The following is a 22885-nucleotide window of genomic DNA, read 5'->3' on the forward strand; positions in this document are numbered from 1 at the left end:
TTTTAGTTGCTGTTGATTACGTTACTAAGTGGGTAGAAGCTATTCCAACTAGTAGTGCTAATCATAACACTTCTATTAAAATGCTTAAAGAAGTTATTTTTCCGAGGTTTGGAGTCCCTAGATATCTTATGACTGATGGTGGTTCACATTTTATTCATGGTGCTTTCCGTAAGATGCTTGCTAAGTATGATGTTAATCATAGAATCGCATCTCCTTATCACCCGCGGTCTAGTGGTCAAGTAGAGTTGAGCAATAGAGAGCTCAAATTAATTTTGCAAAAGACTGTCAATAGATCTAGAAAGAACTGGTCCAAAAAACTTGATGATGCATTATGGGCCTATAGAACTGCATATAAAAATCCTATGGATATGTCTCTGTATAAGATGGTTTATGGAAAAGCATGTCACTTACCTCTTGAACTTGAACATAAAGCATATTGGGCTATTAAAGAGATCAATTATGACTTCAACTTGCCGGTGAGAAGAGGTTATTTGATATTAGCTCACTTGATGAATGGAGAACCCAAGCCTATGAGAATGCCAAGTTGTTCAAAGAAAAAGTCAAACGCTGGCATGCCAAAAGGATACAAAAGCGTGAGTTTAATGTAGGTGATTATGTGTTACTTTTCAACTCTCATTTAAGAATTTTTGCAGGAAAACTTCTCTCTAAATGGGAAGGTCCTTACGTTATCGAGGAGGTCTATTGTTCCGATGCCATAAATATCAACAACTTCGAAGGCACGAGTCCGAGGGTGGTGAACGGTCAAAGAATCAAACATTATATCTCAGGTAATCCAATCAATGTTGAAACTAATATTATTGAGACCGTAACCCCGGAGGAATACATAAGGGACACTTTCCAGAACGTTTCAAACTCCGAAAAGGAATAGGTATGTGGTACGGTAAGTAAACCGACTCCAAAACAGTGCTAATGGCAATTTTTCTCCGTTTTGGAATATTTAAGAACTTTGGGAAGAAAGAAGTAATTCGGGAAGGACACGAGGCCTCCACGAGGGTGGAGGGCGCACCCCCTGTCTCGTGGGCACCTCGTGTGCCTCCCGGACTCTGTTTTCTTGCACGTTACGTATTTTGGTCGGTAAAAATTCATTATATAATCTCCCGAAGGTTTTGACCACTGTATCACGCAAAACTCCTCCGTTTTCATTTCGAGCTGTTTTTCTGACAGATCTAGAGCACCATGATGTCTCCAAGCGCTCCCAAGGACAAGTTTTTCGAGAGGGTTATCAACCCCTATCTCGCTGAGGTGCTGCAACACCCTCAAACCATTGATATGCGTGAGGGGGTGCTGCACATCTGCGATGTGGAGGGACCAAGGCGTACCGGAAGTGTGGAGGCAAAGCTTGAAGCTATGGAGCAACAAGTTTTCAAGTGCCAAGGGATGCTGGAGCCTGGACTCAACGCCAACCAGATGATGATCACAGAATTCACCAACAACCACAAGCTAGACGCCAAGAACATTGGGGAAACCATCTTCAAGCTTCAAGAGAAAATCGAGCACCTCCAAGCCTAGATCTATGACCTGCAAAACCAAAACTATGAGTATGAATATAGATTCAAGAGGATGAGTTTGGCTGCAGATTTGAGGATCCTGGAGACTCGATCATCCTTCTATGATGGTGAGCCTATGCCTTGGAAGATGGACGACAAGCCTACATCATGAACAACTCCTTCTTCACCACCTCTGAGGACATAATCACATGGGTATGGGCACTCCCCTTGGCATCTGCCAAGCTTGGGGGAGGTGCCCCGGTATCGTATCACCATCACACTCCTATCTTTACCGTTTTACTTAGTCCGATCCTTTTAGTAATATCTTGATCTAGTAGATTGAAGTTTTGGTATCAAGTAGTTTTGAGTTTTGCTTTGTGATCTCTTTATGTAATCGAGTCTGTGAGCTATATAATAAAGATTAGTGTTGAGTCAAGGGATTTGCTATCCTGCTATGATCTTGAGAAAACAGAAAGAATAAAAAAGAATAAAAGAGTTCATATTGATCTTATGGATAGTAATGACTTCACACATAAAAAGTATGAGGCATGAAAGTTGTTGAGAGTTGACAAACGTATTTTTGGTCATCGTTGTAATTAGTAGGAAGTAATAAGGAAAGAGAGGTTTTGACATATAAATATACTATCTTGGACATCTTTTATGATTGTGAGCACTCATTAAGTATGACATGCTAAAAGAGTTGATGTTGGACAAGGAAGACAACGTAATGGTTTATGTTTTCTCACATCTCAGTTAAAATATATTGTCATTGATCTTCCCAACATGTTGATCTTGCCTTTCCCCCTCATGATAGCCAAAACTCCTTGCACCAAGTAGAGATACTACTTGTGCTTCCAAATATCCTTAAACCCAGTTTTTCCATGAGAGTCCACCATACCTACCTATGGATTGAGTAAGATCCTTCAAGTAAGTTGTCATGTTGCAAGCAATAAAAATTGCTCTCTAAATATGTATGACTTATTAGTGCGGAGAAAATAAGCTTTATACGATCGTGTGATATGGAAGTAATAAAAATGACGGACTGCATAATAAAGGTTCATATCAAAAGTGGCAATATAAAGTGACGTTCTTTTGCATTAAGATTTTGTGCATCCAACCCTAAAATCATATGACAACCTCTGCTTCCCTCTGCGAAGGGCCTATCTTTTACTTTATGTTTTTACTTTATGCTTGAGTCAAGGTGATCTTCACCTTTCCCTTTTTCATTTTATCCTTTGGCAAGCTCCTCGTGTTTGAAAGATCCTGATATATATATCCAATTGGATGTAAGTTAGCATGAATTATTATTGTTGACATCACCCAAAGGTGAATACGTTGGGAGGCAACACAATAAGCCCCTATCTTTCTCAGTGTCCGATTAAAACTCCATAACCACAAGTATTGCGTGAGTGTTAGCAATTGTACAAGACTATATGATAGTTGAGTATGTGGACTTGTTGAAAGGCTCTATTCTTGACTCTTTCTCAATGAAGTTTCTGAACCATACTTGAAATTGTGAATTGATTGTTACTAGAGCATAAGAAATCATATGACAAAATCTATACATGTTGTTGTTATAATAATGATCATGATGCCCTCATGTCCGTATTTTATTTTTATCGACACCTCTATCTCTAAACATGTGGACATATTTTTCGATTTCGTCTTCCGCTTGAGGACAAGCGAGGTCTAAGCTTGGGGGAGTTGATACGTCCATTTTGCATCATGCTTTTATGTCAATATTTAATGCATTATGGGCTGTTATTACACATTATGTCTCAATACTTATGGCTATTCTCTCTTATTTTACAAGGTTTATCATGAAGAGGGGGAATGCCGGCAACTGAAATTCTGGCTGGAAAAGGAGCAAATATTGGAAACCTATTCTCCACAGCTCCAAAAATCCTGAAACTCCACGAAAGATATTTCTGGAATTAATAAGAATTATTGAGCGAAGAAAACACCAGAGGGGGCCCACACCCTGGCCAGGAGGGTGGGGGCGCGCCCTCCCCTACTGGGCGCGCCCCTGTCTCCTGGGCCCCCTGGTGGCCCTCCGGTGCCCATTTTCTGCTATATGAAGGCTTTTGCCCTGAAAAAAATCATAAGCAAACTTACGGGACGAAACTCCACCGCCACGAGGCGGAACCTTGGCGGAACCAGTCTAGGCCTCCGGCGGAGCTGTTCTGCCGGGGAACCTTCCCTCTGGGAGGGGGAAATCATCACCGTCGTCATCACCAACGACCCTCTCATCAGGAGGGGGTCAATCTCCATCAACATCTTCACCAGCACCATCTCCTCTCCAAACCCTAGTTCATCTATTGTATCCAATCTTGTATCAAAACCACAAATTGGTACTTGTGGGTTGCTAGTATTGTTGATTACTCCTTGTAGTTGATGCTAATTGGTTTACTTGGTGGAAGATCATATGTTCAGATCCTTAATGCATATTAATACTCCTCTGATTTTGAACATGAATATGCTTTTTGAGTAGTTACGTTTGTTCCTGAGGACATGGGAGAAGTCTTGCTATTAGTAGTCATGTGAATTTGGTATTCGTTCGATATTTTGATGAGATGTATGTTGTCTCTCCTCTAGTGGTGTTATGTGAACATCGACTACAAGACACTTCACCATTATTTGGGCCTAGAGGAAGGCATTGGGAAGTAATAAGTAGATGATGGGTTGCTAGAGTGACATAAGCTTAAACCCTTGTTTATGCGTTGCTTCGTAAGGGGCTGATTTGGATCCATATGTATAATGATGTGGTTAGGTTTACCTTAATACTTCTTTTGTAGTTGCGGATGCTTGCAATAGGGGTTAATCATAAGTGGGATGCTTGTCCAAGTAAGGACAGCACCGAAGCACCGGTCCACCCACATATCAAATTATCAAAGTACCGAACGCGAATCATATGAGCGTGATGAAAACTAGCTTGACGATAATTCCCATGTGTCCTCGGGAGCGCTTTTCTCATTATAAGAAATTGTCCAGGCTTGTCCTTTGCTACAAAAAGGACTGGGCCACCTTGCTGCACTTTATTTACTTTCATTGCTTGTTACGCGTTACAAATTATCTTATCACAAAACTATCTGTTACCTACAATTTCAGTGCTTGCAGAGAAAACCTTACTGAAAACCGCTTGTCATTTCCTTCTGCTCCTCATTGGGTTCGACACTCTTACTTATCGAAAGGACTACGATAGATCCCCTATACTTGTGGGTCATTAGTCAATAGACCAGTTGACTGGTCAACAGGTGCTCATGCGGGGCCCACTGGCAGTGACTGGGTGATGCCCAGTCAGCCGTTGACTGGGTCAACAAGGCCAGCCGGGCCCAGTCGGCCACGTCGGCACCGGCGCCTGTGGAGACCAGAAAGCGCTCCCGCGGCGGCGAGGCGTGAAATCTCGCCGGAATCCGGCTCCGGGCGGCCGTTCGGGGCGCCGGACCCCTCGTTCGAGGGCTACCGCGGTGAATCATCAGATGGTAATGGCGACAGGGGCTGGGTCGCCCTACAGGGGCGACCACTACGACGCGAGTGGGTGCGGGCCGGTACGGCCGTGGCCAAGAGTGGCGCGCGGCGATGCTCAGTGGCCAGCGCGACGGCGTGCGCGACGCCAGGGCGGAGGCGAGGCCAGCGGTGGGCGCAGCCGCAGCAGCGAGTCGGGCACCGGGCGCAGTGGCCGCTGTCGGTTCAATATCTGGCGTATCTCGTAGTAGGGGTCCTAAGCTAGGCGTCTTGGAGCGATGGTAACATGAACACGGGGTTTTACCCAGCTTCGGGCTCTCTTGATGAGATAATACCCTACATGCTGCTTTTGATGGTATTCATATGGGTGTAGTACAGAGTACACGTATCTACCACGAGATTGTAGTAATGAATATGAGATTGTCTATTGACTAGCCTGGCCTCGGTTTATATAAGACACCAGAGGCCTAGGGTTTAGGAGAGTCCTTGTCTTAGGCGCCAAGTCTTGTGGAGTCTTCCTTGTATGCGGCAGGGGTTGTCCGAACTGGCCCATGAGTATACGTCCATGGGGGTCCTCGGCCCAATCCAACTGATCGGGAGACGACGTGGTGAGTACCCCCTAGTCCAGGACACCGTCAGTAGCCGCCTGAACTGGTCTTCAAGATGGGGACGCTCCTCGATTCTTCTAAACTGTTCTTCATCTTCGGTCACCTGTCTTGAAAACTGGTTCAACAAATCTTCTCATCTTTGATCTTGAGGATCGCCGAGGTGACTCCTAAGAGTTTACACGTCGGGTATCCGAGGAGCCCCTTTAAGTTTCCGGCCTTTATCAATGCCTTGTTATTTTTATGCCATACCTCGGGTTTGAAGTCATTCCTGGGCGGCAGCGTCCTCTTGCGTCCGAGCTCCAACGCCGGACTGCATTCGAGGTATCTTTAGCAGCCGAGCACCAACGCCGGACCACTTCCGAGCTCCAACGCCGGAATGTATCTGAGCTCCAACGCCGAACTATATCCAAGCTCCAACGCCGGACTATGTCCAAGCTCCAACGCCAGACTATGTCCAAGCTCCAACGCCGGCCTGTATCCGAGCTCCAACGCCGGACTATGTCCAAGCTCCAACGCCAGACTATGTCCAAGCTCCAACGCCAGACTATGTCCAAGCTCCAACGTCGGACTGTATCCGAGCTCCAACGCCAGACTATGTCCAAGCTCCACTGCCAGACTATGTCCAAGCTCCAACGCCGGACTGTATCCAGGGTGTCATAGATCACCCTGGTTCAAAAAAGTTGAAGGAGTTTAGCTGAGCTTAATGCCGGAAATGCCCTCTACGGAGCCAACCACTAGCGTCCGAGCCTTATGCCGGACTGCTATTGTAGTCGAGCACCAACAATGGACTGTATCCGAGGTGGTGCACCACCTCGGCCATGGGCTGATTTTTATGAATTTAATTCTGAATTATGCAATGTAATCTTTGCCGAGATGTATAGCCAGTAGCCCTCAAGGTGCGTGTTGGCCTAATATCCGGGATGCACCTGAAGGAAAAAATCAAACCGCTGACCCTAGTAGCCGCTGAGACTCAGGTCGATTCATAAAATCAGCCCGAGGATCAATTCCCAGCTCAGCAACATACTTAGGAATAGAAACGCGGTCTGAAAAATCCTCGAGACTCGGGTTGGGTGCGGCCGACCAATCCGAGGATAATAATCTCCTTGAAAACTATATTGCACTTTAAATTTTCTGCATTGGATTGTCAATGCAGCAGCCCCCGAGACACTGGTCGGGTGGCGACACCAGATCAGGGGATCGATGTGCCCTTTTAATATTTGTGAATAATAAGCCCGAAGCCTAGTAGCCCCTGAGCCTTAATGCGGGCACGGGAGGCCGAATTAAGGATCGATATCTATAGTAAAATCACAAATTATGTGTAATGACTCTATGTATCCACGTACTTTACATCATTAATGCTCGGATCCGCATGGTACAAAACTTTGTAGACCGACCATCGGCTTCAACCTCCTCGGCCAGCAGCCGAGGAGTGTTTGTCCTACTTTATAAAGCCTTTATGAGGGCAAAGATTTACGGCAAACAAGGCAATCCGGCCATACGATTTTATAAACAAAGGTACGCAGAGACACATGTTATATTATTGTTTGACATAAGAAACATCGCCCAAAGAAAATAGTCCCGCTATCGGTTCCTTTCTTTGGGTTGTCATGCTAAGCATGATCATGAAACCTCAGCTCCGATCAATGTGGGAGGAAAATACTGATGATTTAGTTCCGAACTCTGTGGTCTAAATGAACCCAAATTTTCACTTCCGTTGCAACCGTTTATAATCTGAAAGTGGCCCATCTTCGGCTTCTACCCCCTTGTAGATGCTACGCAGGGTGTTTCCGAAATAACAAAACAACCCTTAGCCGACGTCTCGGTGCCCGAAGGCGGCTGTGTTGGTGGAAACAAGGGAATCAGATATGCGGGCTTTATAACTTTCACTTAGTCATAGGAGCTTAAAGTTGGCAGGCTAGCAAGTAGCCCCCCGGTAAGTGTTCGGCGACAGTCGAAGTCAAGCCGTAAACACTTCGGTCAATGTTATGAACGGCCCATCATTTAATACAGACATTGGACCGCTGACCAGTTTACACTTATTATGACAATCAGTTTTCGGCTTTCTCCACTGTGGTGCTTAACTATGCGAGCTGGAAGCACAATCGCAGTGGTTCTCCCTTTGCGCACATAGCCAAACAAAGCGGAACATAGGAGGCAAGCACAGGAGCCGGGCAACCCAAATATTGACCGAAGACACAATTCGAAACTGATGCATATATAGCAATATCCGAGAATTTTTGCCGAATCCCTAAAGGTGTCCGGCGTTTGCATTGCGAGACTTATGCGGAAAACACACAAATAGTTGAAAAGTGTCACAGGATTGGAAAACCAAAAAACGTCAGAAAAAACTCAACGTTCGAACTAGATCAGTTGTTCGGTGCCAATCAGAAAATTGGTCTTAGAAAAGAAAAAAAATTGTGCTTCTGTCGTGCTTTAACATAACACATCCTATCTCAAGACTTCAAGCGGATCAGCCTACGGCTTCAACCTCCTATCCGAAGGCGGAGTACTTCTCGTTAGGCCAGTTTAGCAAATTTTGGCGGCTGTGCAAGGGAAATTAGGCCCCCGGCTATTAACCACACACTCGCGTCGAAAAAAGAAGTGATAGAAAAAGGACTTTGCAACGACTAGGGAGAAGAACACTTATTATAAAACATCTCACATAAATTTAAGAGCCCCCGAGTGGCTTGGGTAAAAGAATTTCATGTATAATGATTGTATATACCGAAGTACTTATATTATATATGTGTCCACCCGAACTTTATGCGCGTCTTAACCGACCGTCGGCTTCTCCCTCTTCGGCCAAGGACCGAAAAGTGTTATGTACTCCCCTTGTCGAGAATATCGACGGTGTTTCCGATAACCAGGCAATACGGCCATAAGGCTGTAATAGACAAAGCGCGCTCAGGGAACTTATGCTATATTACTGACAAAGTGTAAGAAGCATCTTCGAAGAAAATAGTACCCCCACCGATACCTTTCTTCGGTTGCTCATTATTATTATGAGACTTGTGCAATAGATTTTTTGTACTCATGAGTTCCGTTGTGTGCCGACTATTGTTGAAAACAGTAAGAGTGCTAGCTTTCGGCTTTACCCAGTCTGAGGTCCGGCTCGGATGAACCGATCGTGACAATCGCAGAGGTGATCCCTTTACTCCTTAGCCGAACAATCGGGAACGTAGGGGTAAACACAAGAGCCAGGCAACCTAGCTTACAAATCGCTTAAGTTAACATTGTGCATATTGTGGCGTACTACACGAACAAGGAACGAAGCCGTACAAGTATAATCATTTACAAGAGGAAAGGCTTCATAAAGGAAGCCCCTAAATAAATGGGGTATTTGAATTTGTGTGTCACAAACAAAGTTTGGACAAGGAAGTTTTTCACAAATAACTTTTTGCCAAAAAAGTATAACGCTTGGTCGAACCGAAGAAAATTTAAAACTGAAGGTTTTTGAGCACGAAAGCGACTTAGCTGGTTAATGTGTTCGGCATCGATGACGCGGTCCGAGCTTGGTGCGGGACAAGGTCTCAGCCCCCAAGCCTGATGTGGCCGAGCGAAGAGCTCGGCACTCCGAAGAGGTGAAGCCCCCAAGCCCGATGTGGCCAAGCGAAGAGCTCGGCACTCCGAAGAGGTGAAGCCCCCAGTCTAGCCGAGGTGATGGAGCGGGTCGCTGGGTGACACTGGAGTCTCCGGCCGAGTAGGTTGATGAAGCGAGGATGCGGGGCTGCCAACACAGGGTAGCGCTCCAAGGTGACGACGCAATTCGGTCGATGGAGGTGGGCGATGAGGACACCACGCCAAGGGGATAGTGCGGCCCGATCTGAGTCAATTGCCTGCACAGGTAAAATAGTGCAAGCCAGAGATAATAATATAGAAAAAAAATCCTTTTACTTAATGAATTTAAGTAAAGTAAATAATTAGAGAAATATGGCCTGAATCGCCTAAGGTCGTCCCGACAGAGTTGAGGTCTGTTTGCGGATGCAATGTTCGTAAGACTGCGGTCGAAGACGCACAGACAAATCGCCGGTTAATGCAAAGCTAGTTTGCACTGCTCATCAGCTAGACTTAACAAGTTGTGCTGTAAAAACTAGCGCTTGACTAAGTTACTTATGCAAAGAAAAATACTTCTTTGCCATGTACTAATGCACGACAGCGACATCTATGTGCCGAATTAAAATAGAGAAAAAAACGTAAAGGAAAATTATAAAACTCTCTTATGGCCGCGGCCCGTGCAGGAGTGTCTTCGGCTTGTAATTGCATGGTACAGGACGTGCTCGGCGCGCACTCCTCGGACCCGGTGATGCGTGACACGCGAGGCTAGTACCCAATTGATCGCGATGGGGCGCGGTCGTTATGATTAGACGTCGCAGTCTGCTGATCTTCCTGCCGCGGTAGAACGCAGAATGTCGCATATGTGGCTATTTTCCTTCGGACCTTAATCACAAATAAATCTGATTTTGTGAGGTAACAGCGGATGATGCAGCAATTAGTCATGGGACTCAAATCAATATGGCACACGAGACCTAGCCTCTCACGCCTATGCTAGCGAGTAGTCCAAGTAGTAGTACTACTACTCACGTTAAGGTTAAACCAATCAATCTAGTATGTGCAACATGCATGGAAGACAAACCAGTAGACAAAATCTGTCGCCATGCTTTAATTAAATACAATAAAGAGAAAAGGGAGGATGCAGTATCTCCCTGAGCATCACGCCGCTGACAGTATTTATTAGAAACCCGCAGTAGTACTACTAGTTAAATAGCAGTATTTGTCAACTAATGCTTGCTGCAAAACTGATCATCGACAGAAGCAGCAAAAAGGAAGTACTACCATAAGTAGAGGACGGTGACCATCCATGCGCAGAAAAGGAAAAAGGCATAATGAAAGGAAAGGTACAAAAGAGGGGAAATCTCCCTGGATGGCCGGCCGCTGCCGTGGAGCATCCTCGGCTGTGTACGGCACTGGCAAGTCCTTCGCACTCCTCGCGATCGAGGCTATATAGGAGCCAGCGCATGGTTGATCTTGGATGCGCCCATCGATTCGTTCGGACACCGCTGTTTGCCGATCTCTGGACTGCAATAAGATCTCGATGCTGTAATACGAGTGCGCCATTCTAGCAAATTCTTCAGACCTTGATCTCAACTTGATCTGTGAACAAAGTTTGCAAACCGGTGATGAAAAATTCTCACAAAAACTTGTGCAGATCCGCTCTAATTAAAAAAGTATCACCTGATTATCTCATCGATCCGTGACGATCACCCAGCAGGCTCTCAATGAAAGCACCAATGTCGGTTCAATATCCGGCGTATCTCGTAGTAGGGGTCCTAAGCTAGGCGTCTTGGAGCGGTGGTAACATGGACACGGGGTTTTACCCAGCTTTGGGCTCTCTTGATGAGATAAACCCTACATGCTGCTTTTGATGGTATTCATATGGGTGTAGTACAGAGTACACATATCTACCACGAGATTGTAGTAATGAATATGAGATTGTCTATTGACTAGCATGGCCTCGGTTTATATAAGACACCGGAGGCCTAGGGTTTAGGAGAGTCCTTGTCTTGGACGCCAAGTCTTGTGGAGTCTTCCTTGTATGCGGCAGGGGTTGTCCGAACTGGCCCATGAGTATACGGCCATGAGGGTCCTCGGCCCAATCCAACTGATCGGGAGACGACGTGGTGAGTACCCCCTAGTCCAGGACACCGTCAGCCGCGGCTTGGCCAGATTGGAGCACGGGGGGGGGGGGGGGGGGGGGGCGTGGCCACATGTGCACGGGGCTGCGTCCAGGGGACGGGCGCGAGCGCGGCGGTGGGTAAACTTTCTGTTTTCAAACAGCAACATGTATACTTGTAAAATAAGCATGGTAAAAACTATCCTTGACATTTTTATTGAAAATAAAGATGCAAAACATTATTCTAAATAACAGAAAGCAAATACTAACAAGATAAAATGACGCTTCAAGCAAAACACATATCATGCGGTGAATAAAAATATAGCTCCAAGTAAAGTTACCGATGAACGAAGACGAAGGAGGGATGCCATCCGGGGCATCCCCAAGCTTAGGCTCTTGATTTTCCTTGAATATTACCTTGGGGTGCCTTGGGCATGCCCAAGCTTAGGCTCTTGCCACTCCTTATTCCATAGTCCATCGAATCTTTACCCAAAACTTGAAAAACTTCACAACACAAAACTCAATAAGAAAAACTTCACAACACAAAACTTCACAACACAACACAAAACTTCACAACACAAAACACAAAACACAAAACACAAAACTCAATAAAAAACTTGTAAGCTCCATTTAGTTGAATGAAAACCAACATACCCTCTATGATATTTATGTTCATGGCGTTCATATCTTACTCATGCTAGTATCCAATGTTACTTATGCATAATGCATGTTCATGACCATTGTTACTCTCTACATGGCCGCTTCTCAACCTATTTGCTAGCCTTCGCCTGTACTAGGTGGGAATTCTGCTTGTACATCAAAAATCTGAAACCCAAGTTATTCAAGATGAGTCCACCATACCTACCTATATGCGGTATTACCCCGCCGTCCTAAGTAAATTTGCATGTGACACCTCTAAAAACTTCAAATAAATATCCTTTTTGTGTGTCTGGATTGTTCATGGAGCGACATGAGGTAGTTGGTATCTTCCATGCTAAGCGGGTTATTCTCAGGTTGGGTGTTTATTCGCTCACCATTGCACGAGAAAAGGGGCGGTAATAGGGATTCCCAGTCCCAAATTCCAAAAAGAACTTATAAATAATCAAACAAAAACTCCTATGGAGCAATAACCTTACTTTACCGCTTGGGAACCGCTACTAATGTGTTTAGCATGGAAGAAATTGATAACTGATGGTTGTGAAGTAAACAAGAAGGGTGCATGTCTCAAAATTTCATTGACCTCTTTAAAACTTGAGCTCTGGCACCTCTGCAAATCACTGCTTCCCGCTGCAAAGGGACTCCCTATTTACTTTTATGTTGTGTCATCACCCTCTCAAATAAGCGCCACATCCTGAGAGCACTGCTGTCACGCTGATGCATTGTGTGTAGCTAATGTTGGGTGCATCATGACTGGATCTTTTCTATGATGAATTACAATGATTAGTCGATGCTTGAACTTTGGAGGTGCTCTGCATTTATGTTTTGTGGTCTCTAAAAGGGCTAGCGAGATACCACTATTGTCATATTGTATCATGGTTGTTTTAACAACGTGTTCCTGTCTCTAAAAGGGCTAGCGAGATATCTTATTATTGCTTGCTAGTTGATTATGTCATTGATACAAGTTAATATAATTTTTAAGAGTTATTGTCGACATCGTTAGTTATAATCTTTGCTGAAAATATGGGTGTTGTTTAAGCTTATTTATGGCAATAAGAGCAAAAGAGTTCGTAAAGGTTTTTCTTTTTCACTTTCAGTTTATCAACTAAATTGCTTGAGGACAAGCAAAGGTTTAAGCTTGGCGGAGTTGATACGTCTCCGTCGTATCTACTTTTTCTAACGCTTTTCCTCTTGTTTTAGACTCTAATTTGCATGCTTTGACTGAAACTAACCCAGACTGACACTGTTTTCAGCAGAACTATCATGATGTTGTTTTTGTGCAGAAATAAGAATTCTCGGAAAGGAACGAAACTTTGCGAGGATTTTTTATACAATTAAAGAGAATTTCTGGAGCCAAGAACCACCGGAGGGGGGGCACCTGCGTGGGCACAACCCACCAGGGCGCGCCACCCCCTCCAGGCGCGCCCAGGTGGGTTGTCCCCACCTAGTGGCCCTGTAGACCTTGAAACCAACGCTATAAAATCCTATTTTTCTAGAAAAAACCAGGGAGAAAGAATTACCGCATTTCATGAGACGGAGCCGCCGCCGTCTGCTGTTCTTCATCGGGAAACTAGATCTAGAGTCCGTTTGGTGCTCCCGAGAGGGGGGTCTTCGATCTTCGTCATCACCAACCCTTCTCCATCGCCAATTCCATGATGCTCCCATCGGGAGTGAGTAATTCATTCGTAGGCTCGCTGGTTGGTGAGGAGTTGGATGAGATTCATCATGTAATCGAATTAGTTTTGTTAGGGCTTGATCCCTAGTATCCATTATGTTTTGAGATTGATGTTGCTATGACTTTGCCATGCTTAATGCTTGTCACTTTGAGCCCGGGTGCCATGATTTCAGATTTGAACCGTTTATGATTATATCCATGTTCAAGATCCGATCTTGCAAGTTATAGTCACCTACTATGTGTTATGATCCGACAACCCTGGAGTGACAATAGTTGGGACCACTCCCGGTGATGACCGTAGTTTGAGGTGTTCATGTATTCACCTTGTGCTAATGCTTTGTTTCGATACTCTATTAAATGGAGGACTTAATATCCCTTAGTTTCGAATAGGACCCCGCTGCCACGGGAGGGTAGGACAAAAGATGTCATGCAAGTTCTTTCCATAAGCATGTATGACTATTTACGGAATACATGCCTACTTTATATTTATGAACTAGAGCTAGTGCCGTATCGCCCTAGGTTATGACTGTCTCATGATGAATATCATCCAACGAATCACTGATCCAATGCCTATGATTTTCCTACATATTGTTCTTGCTAAGTTACTATTGCTGATGTCACTATTGTTACTGCTACAAAATCATTGCTATCATTGTTACCGTTACTATTGCTGTTGCTACTACTATCAAAACTATCACACTACTTTGCTACTGATCACTTTGCTCCACACAATTAATCTCCAAGTGTGGTTGAATTGACAACTCAGTTGCTAATACTAGCAAATATTCTTTGGCTCGCCTTGCGTCGAATCTATAAATTTGGGTTGAATACTCTAACATCGAAAACCGTTGCGATCCCATATACTTGTAGGTTATCAAATAACATCTTATATTATAAGACGGAGGGAGTACATAAAAGCGTCAACATTTATTAAAAACAATTTCTTAGATCTCTGAGATTCCAAACTTAATTTTAGAAAGAAAAGTTACAGTAGGATGGTTAATCGTTAATGTTGTGTAAGGATCAATCTGGATCACACTATTTATCGTGTTTATCGTAGATGTTCTCTTCTTTGCTCCATGTCAAGTTACCCTGAGAAGTTTTGACACATTCCTATTCTCTTGAAATAGGCTTTCGCCCCTCTATATTAATATAGCAACCACTCGATACAAATGTGAGATCATTGCTGGGGTAAACAACACAAACACGCCCCCTCCCGCCCCCCTCAAAAAAGAGAAAACAAGAGAAAGAAATACCAACAGTGCCAGATTGATGAAAGCGACGACTTCCCGCAGCCACTGCGCCCTCCAGAAAATTCCCATCACTCTCCTATGCCTCTGCATTGCCGCGTGCCAAGCAACACCTTCAAGAAGGACTACGACTACGACAACCTTGCTGCATGGACGATCCTAGGATTTCTCCGGTACACGAAGGGGAGTGGGGGAGGGTTACACCCGACGCCCTTCAAGAAGGACGGCGGCGCCCACATGCATCACCACGTCGGTGCCGGCAAGATCCAACAGAGATTTCTCTAGACCCTACACACCCACCAGTAGAAAATAGGGCTTTGGTTGAGGCCTGGGTAAGGGCGTTAATCCCGGTTCACTCACGAACCGGGACCAAAGGGGGCATCAGTCCCGGTTCGTGAGGCCAGGGCGCCGGCCGGGCCTCGGGGGCCATTGGTTCCGGTTCGTCTGACCCGTTTGGTCCCGGTTCCAGACATGAACCGGGACCAATGGGCCTCGCTCTTGGCCCACCACCATTAGTCCTGGTTGGTGGCTTGAACCGAGACCAAATGTTGTCCTTTAGTCCCGGTTTTAGTCACAAACCCGGACTAAAGAGAGGCCTATATATACCCTCCGCCCCTGCCCGTGAACAGACCCATTGCTCTGTTTTTTTGGTCGGCCATGGGAGAGGTTTGTGGTGCTCTAGCTCACCTCCTATGCACATGAGGTGTTCGATGAAATGCCCGAGCCACACTTCAGCTTTCTCCTCTCGAAGCTCCTTGTCCAAGTTCCATTTTCCTCAAGATTTGTCTAGGTTTGACGGTCCGTCCTGTCCCGTCCCCGTCCTCACCGCCATCGATCGCCCGCGCCGATCTTGTCGCTGGCACCACCGTGGTGAGCTTCTTGTTCTTATCTTCTTTCTAAAAGAAAAATATTCTTACTTATATGAATTAGATAGATACTTGTATAATTTTCTTACTTTTATTATTGTTTGTTATTATATAGTGCGATGGTTTTGGTATCCGCCTCTGTTGGCCCTCGTCCTGTCTATGATTCGGATGTGGTATATACTATCTTTTCTAACTATTTGTTTCATTTAGTGCTTATGAAAATTATGCCGACCAACGTGACATAGATGGTTTTTTATCTAGGAGGTATGTGAACCGGAAATTCCAACCGAGCCTATTGTCGAGAGGTTAAATTTAGTTGAAAAAAATACTTGAAGAAAAAATTAAAAAGAATTGAGGAGGAGAAGATGAAATTGGAATTGCATGTTGCGGATGCCATCGATGATCACAATATCAAGATGGATGCAATGCGCTTGAAGATTAGAAAGATTAGAAAATATGTCATTCATACTGAGACTTGGTATCAATATGCCGTTGGATCAATTGTTACCTTAGTTGGAATTATGATCGCATTTGTTGTTACATTGAAATGTTTTACATAGTTTTAATGTATGGTTTAATTAGATGCTCTAGAGAGCTATATGTAAGTACGCGTGGGCCGCCTCTCCCCTCACGCGGCGTACACTGCCACGTATGGGTGTACAGTGAACCATACAGCCGCGCTACGCCGCGTCCACGTGAATTTCCCATCATGCCCTTCCTCACGAAGGGCTATCTTTTAATCTGAACCGTTGATGTGTCCAGGGGTTGTACCAAAGACGAAGTGTTGTGAAATTGCTAGCAGTGTGTGATGACGAGTTGATGTTCTTCACTTGGTAATAGAGAGACTGCCCCACCATCTGCTGCTTGTTTCCCAACGTGATCACCGTCGGGAACGAGCGGTCGATCTTGCTCGCTGCGACAGTGAGGACCCAAGGCGAGGTATCCTCGACGGTCTGCGGCCTGGGCCCGTCGTTTCCGGCGGAGTACACCACGGTGATCCCCTTCTGGACGGTGTGCAGGGCGCCATACGAGTTCTCGTTTGGCACAGTGAGGGATAGTGACAACACATTCACCCCGTTGTGGATCGCGCCGTCAATGGCGGCCAGCACAGTGGCCGAATCTCCATAGCCAGCAAAGATGGACTTGTACACCGCAATGCGAGCGCGCGGGGTGCCTCCCCGTGCAACCCCTGTAGCAAGGCCGTGGAAGCTAGCTGCCTCGCCGTCCACACCTACGGCTGAGCCCGCTGCGGTGGAAGCACAATGGGTGCCGTGGCTATAGTGGTCCCGCGGCGACAGCGAGTCCCTTTTAAGATACTCGACGGGGACCCCAGCGTTGTAGAACCGCGCGCCGATGATTTTTTGGCTGCAGTTGTTGATGCCCCAGTCCGGCCCGGTCTGGAATTCCCCTTTCCACCTCGTTGGCACCGGTCCGTACCCTACATCGCTGAAGCTTCTTGACTCCGGCCAGATCCCTGCGTCCATTAACCGATTAGTATATTTGTTAGTGGCCGGCTTTCAATCCATTAACCAACTAGTATTAGTGAGTGGACGGCATAGCCGCATGCATCGATTGATGCAGCGGCCGGAGGTCAACCTTCTTTCAAAAAAAAAAGTGAATGGACGGCCAAGTAAAAGTAAGCTGAGATGATGCCAATTAATATAATGTTTGACCGGTGTCAACAACTCCGATGATTACGTCCTCTCCGAAGTTGCTCATTTGGAGCAGTTCACTGCCCGGCGTATGGGCGGACTGGTAGTTGAGCCCAAGGAAGTCCCAGCTCCGCGTGGTGGTCGTCCTGACCCTCCTGCTCGGCTTCACGCTTATGACTTCCCGAAACTCTGAACGCACGTAAACATGCACGTTAGGCACTTAGGACTTACACAGGGATCTTAGATCAAACCAGGTTAGCTAGCTAGAAAACAAAGCAAAACTCCCTGCTTTGACCTGCAAGTCTTGTTGCTTGGTCTTGGGTGAGCATGGCGGCGAAGCCCGATAAGCCATGCTTGTAGTGGTAGACCACGGAGGCCACAGATTCCTACTCCCTTCGTCCGAAAATACTTGTCATCAAAATGGATAAAAATAGATGTATCTAGAACTAAAATATGTCTAGATACATCCTCTTTTATTCATTTTGAAGACAAATATTTTCGGACGGAAGGAGTACTTGCTAAAAAGTTTCAACAGCATGAATTAACCATGGCCAGTTCAATTTAGTCACTTTGGTTCTGTCTACAAAGTAGCTGCTGTGGTAATCAAGGTACCTTTGGAGAAGAGTGGCGAGCATGTCCTGGTGCGAGGCGACGACCTCGTCCGGGTGCCCGTGCCTCACATCGCCTAGGTAGGTTATGTACAGCTAGATATGCATGCATGCATGCATGTTTAATTAATTAGCCATGCGCCGTTACTCGAGCATTCATACTGCAGAGACTAGTCCGAACATGCTAACCTTGCGAGATCCCCCTCCGTGTGCTCCTCTGGGCAACAGCTAGCGCGGAGGAGCAAAGCAGCAGCAGCGCCCACGCAGCCACCCGTGCGCGCTGCGAGGAAGAAGAAGAAGAAGAACACATCTGCTGCAATACCATACCGTCCACTTAATCTATCAATCAATGTGCCCGCGCTATGCAAGCGCTAGCTAGTTATATAGGAGTAGGAGAATGTATCCAGTGCACCAGCCACGTATGGGCCGTTCGATCGTGTAATGATCAACATACTACTCCCTCCGTTCGGAATTACTTGTCGCAGAAATTGATGTATTTAGACGTATTTTAGTTCTAGATACATCCATTTTTGAGACAAGTAATTCCGAACGGAGGGAGTATACAGTAATACAGATCGGTCGGTCGATGTTGAGCACGAGAAACAAAACTGCCAAAGTGTGCAGCATGCCGGACACTCATAATTGGTGACGTGTTTCTGATTTGAAAACCAGGATGAGCACGCACATGCATGGTGGTGCGCAGTGGCGGAGCTTGAGCCAAGATCATGGGGGGGGGGGGGGGGGGGGGGGCAAACATAACTATTTTCAGCTTATTTTTGGTGGAAAATAGGCCTAATACAAAGAAATATATGCATGGTTTCTTGTGAGTTGGGGGGGCCATGGCCCCTGTTGGCCCCCATGAAGCTCCGCCACTGGTGGTGCGGCTGCTGCCAACATCAGGTTCACGGACCGGCCACCATTCCTGCCAAAAACAAACTGCAGAAATCATGGCAAAATATATATAAATTAGGGTGTCTAACATGGCGGACTAAGGGGAAAAAAGTTTTTTTTTCTAATAAATAATGTAAAAATTTCTGCGGTATTCAAAAAAATTGTAATCTATCTATCTATATTCATGTTTAGGCCTATTCGGATCTCCTCCACGATCCAGCTTCCCGAGAAGCCAGCGAGAAGCCACCCGAACAGGGCAGCTTCGAGAATCCCACTTGGAGAACGAACGACCCGCAGAGCAAATTTCTGAGAACACCTTCATGGCTAGCTTTATTAACATCAAATAACGCTTACATCGTCTGCTAAGAATTTAAAAATAAAATTAAGAAGTGCATCCACCAACAACGAGGGAGTGTTTGCACGACCCCAGCGAGCTAGCTCATGAGCAACTACATTTGACTCTCTATTACAATGCTCAATAGTAACATTCCCTACGCGTCACCGCTCCTCCTTCTCTATCCTTCTACTCCTCACCGATGCGGATGGCCAACTTGAGTGGCAGCACAGGCTCATTGCGGAACTTCCAGATACGGTCCGCTCCTCCTTCTGAATCGACAAGATATATGAAGGGATTCTATCCGACGTTGAGGCATTGGCTATGATTTCTAGATGGCAAAGAAAGTAAATTATAAAACGGTCGATCATGTCTCTTTGAACTCCCACAATTGATCATGTCTCTTTTAATGCCCACGATTGATCATGTCTCTTCAGATGCCTCTCATCGAAGCCAACGGCGACGGTGGCGATCAGCATGACAAGATGGCATTGGCGTCCTTCTACGTGTTGCACCGACGACATTGACAACCATGGGTTTCTAGAGAGGAATAAAGCATAACATGATTACAAAGGTGATTGTTGGAACTACTCTTGTTATTAGTATTAAGTTCATAGGATTAGATCATGTGTGTGTGTTTTCTTGAGGTTTCATATGTGTGCGTGTGTGTTCTTAAGAGAAACAAGAGACTAGAGAGATTGTGAGGTAGAAGAAGAAGCGGCGTTGCGAGGAGGCAGCGCCAATACTTGCGTCTGTTCTTCTGAGTTGCTATCCTTGGAAGACCTAGAGTCATATGGGTATATGACGCTTATTAGCGATAGAGTTCTTTCATGGAAATAATTCAACTGCATGAGCAGATGACGTGGATCATGTAGTGGGGGAATAGATGATTTAGGAATGAGTAGAAATCATGTGTGTCCTACTTGATAATATGGGTAGGCTGCATGTCAAGTGAAATAGGATAGCGGGGATGAACTATTAAGTTATTATAGATTACCATAAATATTATATAAAAGTGATAATATAATAGCTTGAAACAATTAAAAATTATATATACGTCTGAGACATATCAATCATTTAAGGGTAAAGCAGGTAAAACCAGAGAGGTGGAAAACTTTCAGAAGACCTAATTATAAAATCGGAGGGCTCCGGTAGTTACCGGGAGCCCCGTCCCCCAGATTATTCTAGGCTCTATGGGCTGGCCAAATAGGCTAGGCCTATTGACGGGGCATCCACATGGGCCTAAGGGCCCAATAAGGCAGCCCCCCCTTAGCCTTGCCCCCAAGCAAGGGTTGCGGCTAGGGTTGGAGGGGTGGAGCGGCACCCCTTGGCTGCCACCAGAATAGGGGGAGCCCCTCCTCCCAGTCGCTCCTCCCTCCTATAGATACCCAAGGGGGCGCCCCCAAGAGACACAAGTTATCCCTTGAAGTTTGGGCGCCCCCTCTCTAGTTCTCCACCATAGCTCTTCTCTCGAAGGGCTACTCATCCGTCTACTCTACTCCGACAACGTCAAGCTCTGGGCGGTGTAGCGCTACCGGATCTCTGGTATCGTATGTGCGCAATCCACAGGGCTTGTACGTTCGGCTCTAGCTTGAGGGATCTGTTCATGAGACTTCAAGAACACGATCTTCACCAACTCTTCTTCCACTGGGACTCATTGTTGGTAAAGATCATATCTAACCTTGTATTTACATCTTCGTAGTGATCCTGGTTTAGTTTTGTAGGAAGATTTGTTTGTTTTTTACAATGATTCACAACAGTCTTAATCCTCTAAGAGGAGATAAGATGAGCAAAACAATGTCAATATCTAGTTTATGCTGGAAAGTGCCTATCTGAGCACGAGCTCATATGCACAGGTTATCTTAGCCAAGCGTTCGCTCCAAGATTCGTACTGCATCTCATATTTCAGTAAGTATTTGCGTTTGTATATTCCTGCAGTCATTTCATATGGCCCACATTGTTCAGACACTTATTGCAACGTTTGCCGTTATGCCACGTCCGGCCTAGGTGTTCTCAAATGTTGTGGCCCGTCTTCAGATACAGATCCAGCTCGGTAGCTTGCACTGTGCATTTCCTTGCTGCTGCCACAACGTTTGCTCGCCACAGTTCTCGTCCTTGCGCTGCTGCTGTTACTGTTCGTGCGGCAGAGCACTTACATGACGTGCGTGTGGAGTACGTTTAGCGTCCGGTTTACGATTTATTTATGTCAATCTGCCCAAGCAATGGCGTTCTGTTTAGCTACCCACTAATATTTCAAGTTATGCCTTGTACGCTGTTGGTTCTCATTTTGGTGTTACCACCCTGTCCAATATGGCACCTGGAGTTCCTAGAGATCAGATAGTTTCGTTGTCCGATCGTCCATGTGATGATCTAGTTTTAGTCAGTAATAAAATATATTTCGCTCCACCATGTCAGTATCATTTCCATGCTACGTAATTTGGCCAGTCAGATGCTTGGTAACCCATTGATCAAATCATGCCTAGTGCTTCAGTGTCGCACTACGAATTCAATACACCTGTGGCTTGCCGTGCTTCACCAACTCCAACGTGGATTACCAAAATGCCCGCAAATGTTTTGACTCATCCATTAAAAACCTTCCCTGTTACTCCGCTTTAAAAAAGTTTGTAAGTGACGAGAGCAAGTTACAAAAAATGTGCATGAATTCACAAAATATTCAAGAATTTCAAAGAATGTTTGTGAGTTTCAAAAATGTTTCGGATTTCAATTTTTTTGTGGATTCATCAAATATTCATGAAAAATGTTCGTGCATTTAGAAAATGTTTGTGGATTAAAAAAAGTTTGTGGATTCAAAATATATTCATGAATCCAAAAATGTTCATGCATTTAGGAAATGTTAGTGGATTAAAAAAAATGTTCGTAGCTTCACAAAATATTCATGAATCCAAAAATGTCAATGCATTAGAAAATGTTTGTTGATTCAAAAAAAATGTTTGTGGATTCACCAAATATTCATGAATCTAAAATAGCTCGTGCCTTTAGAAAATGTTAGTAGATTAAAAAAAATGCTTGTGGAATCACAAAATATTCATGAATCCAAAAATGTTCATGCATTTAGAAAATGTTCATGGATTCACAAAATATTCATGAATCCAAAATTGTACATGCATTTAGAAAATGTTTCTGGATTCAATAAAATATTCGTGGATTCAAAAAATATTCATGAATCAAAAAGTGTGTTCATGCATTTAGAAAATGTTGTGAATTCAATAAAATGTTAATGGATTCACAAAATATTCATGAATCCAAAAATGCTCGTACATTTAGAAAATGCGTGTGGCTTCAAAACACATGGATGAATTAAAAATATCCGCAAATTAAAAAAAATATTCTAGTATTTAAAAATTTGCAAATTCAAAAGTGTTCAAGATATTAAAAAATATTCGTGAATTATAAATAAACGATATGAGAAAGCTGAAAAATAAAAGAACTCAAAGAAAACCTGTAAAACCCTAAAAAAGAAAGTTATAAAAAAACTGGTTCAACGAATGTTCTAAAATTTCCTCGTTTTTCTGTGACAAGGTTCTTTTTCTTTTGGAGGGGTCTGAGACAAGATTCTAAAACTTTCCTATAAGCAATGAAAACACCCGCAGCAAAACCGAATTGGACAAAACCAAAAAAATAACGAGAGGACGAGGCGATCACCTTCTTACTGTGCCGCATTTTTTTAGGCATCCTGTGC

This window comes from Triticum aestivum, chromosome 1B (genome assembly GCF_018294505.1).
Source record: "Triticum aestivum cultivar Chinese Spring chromosome 1B, IWGSC CS RefSeq v2.1, whole genome shotgun sequence".
Classification (NCBI taxonomy): domain Eukaryota; kingdom Viridiplantae; phylum Streptophyta; class Magnoliopsida; order Poales; family Poaceae; genus Triticum; species Triticum aestivum.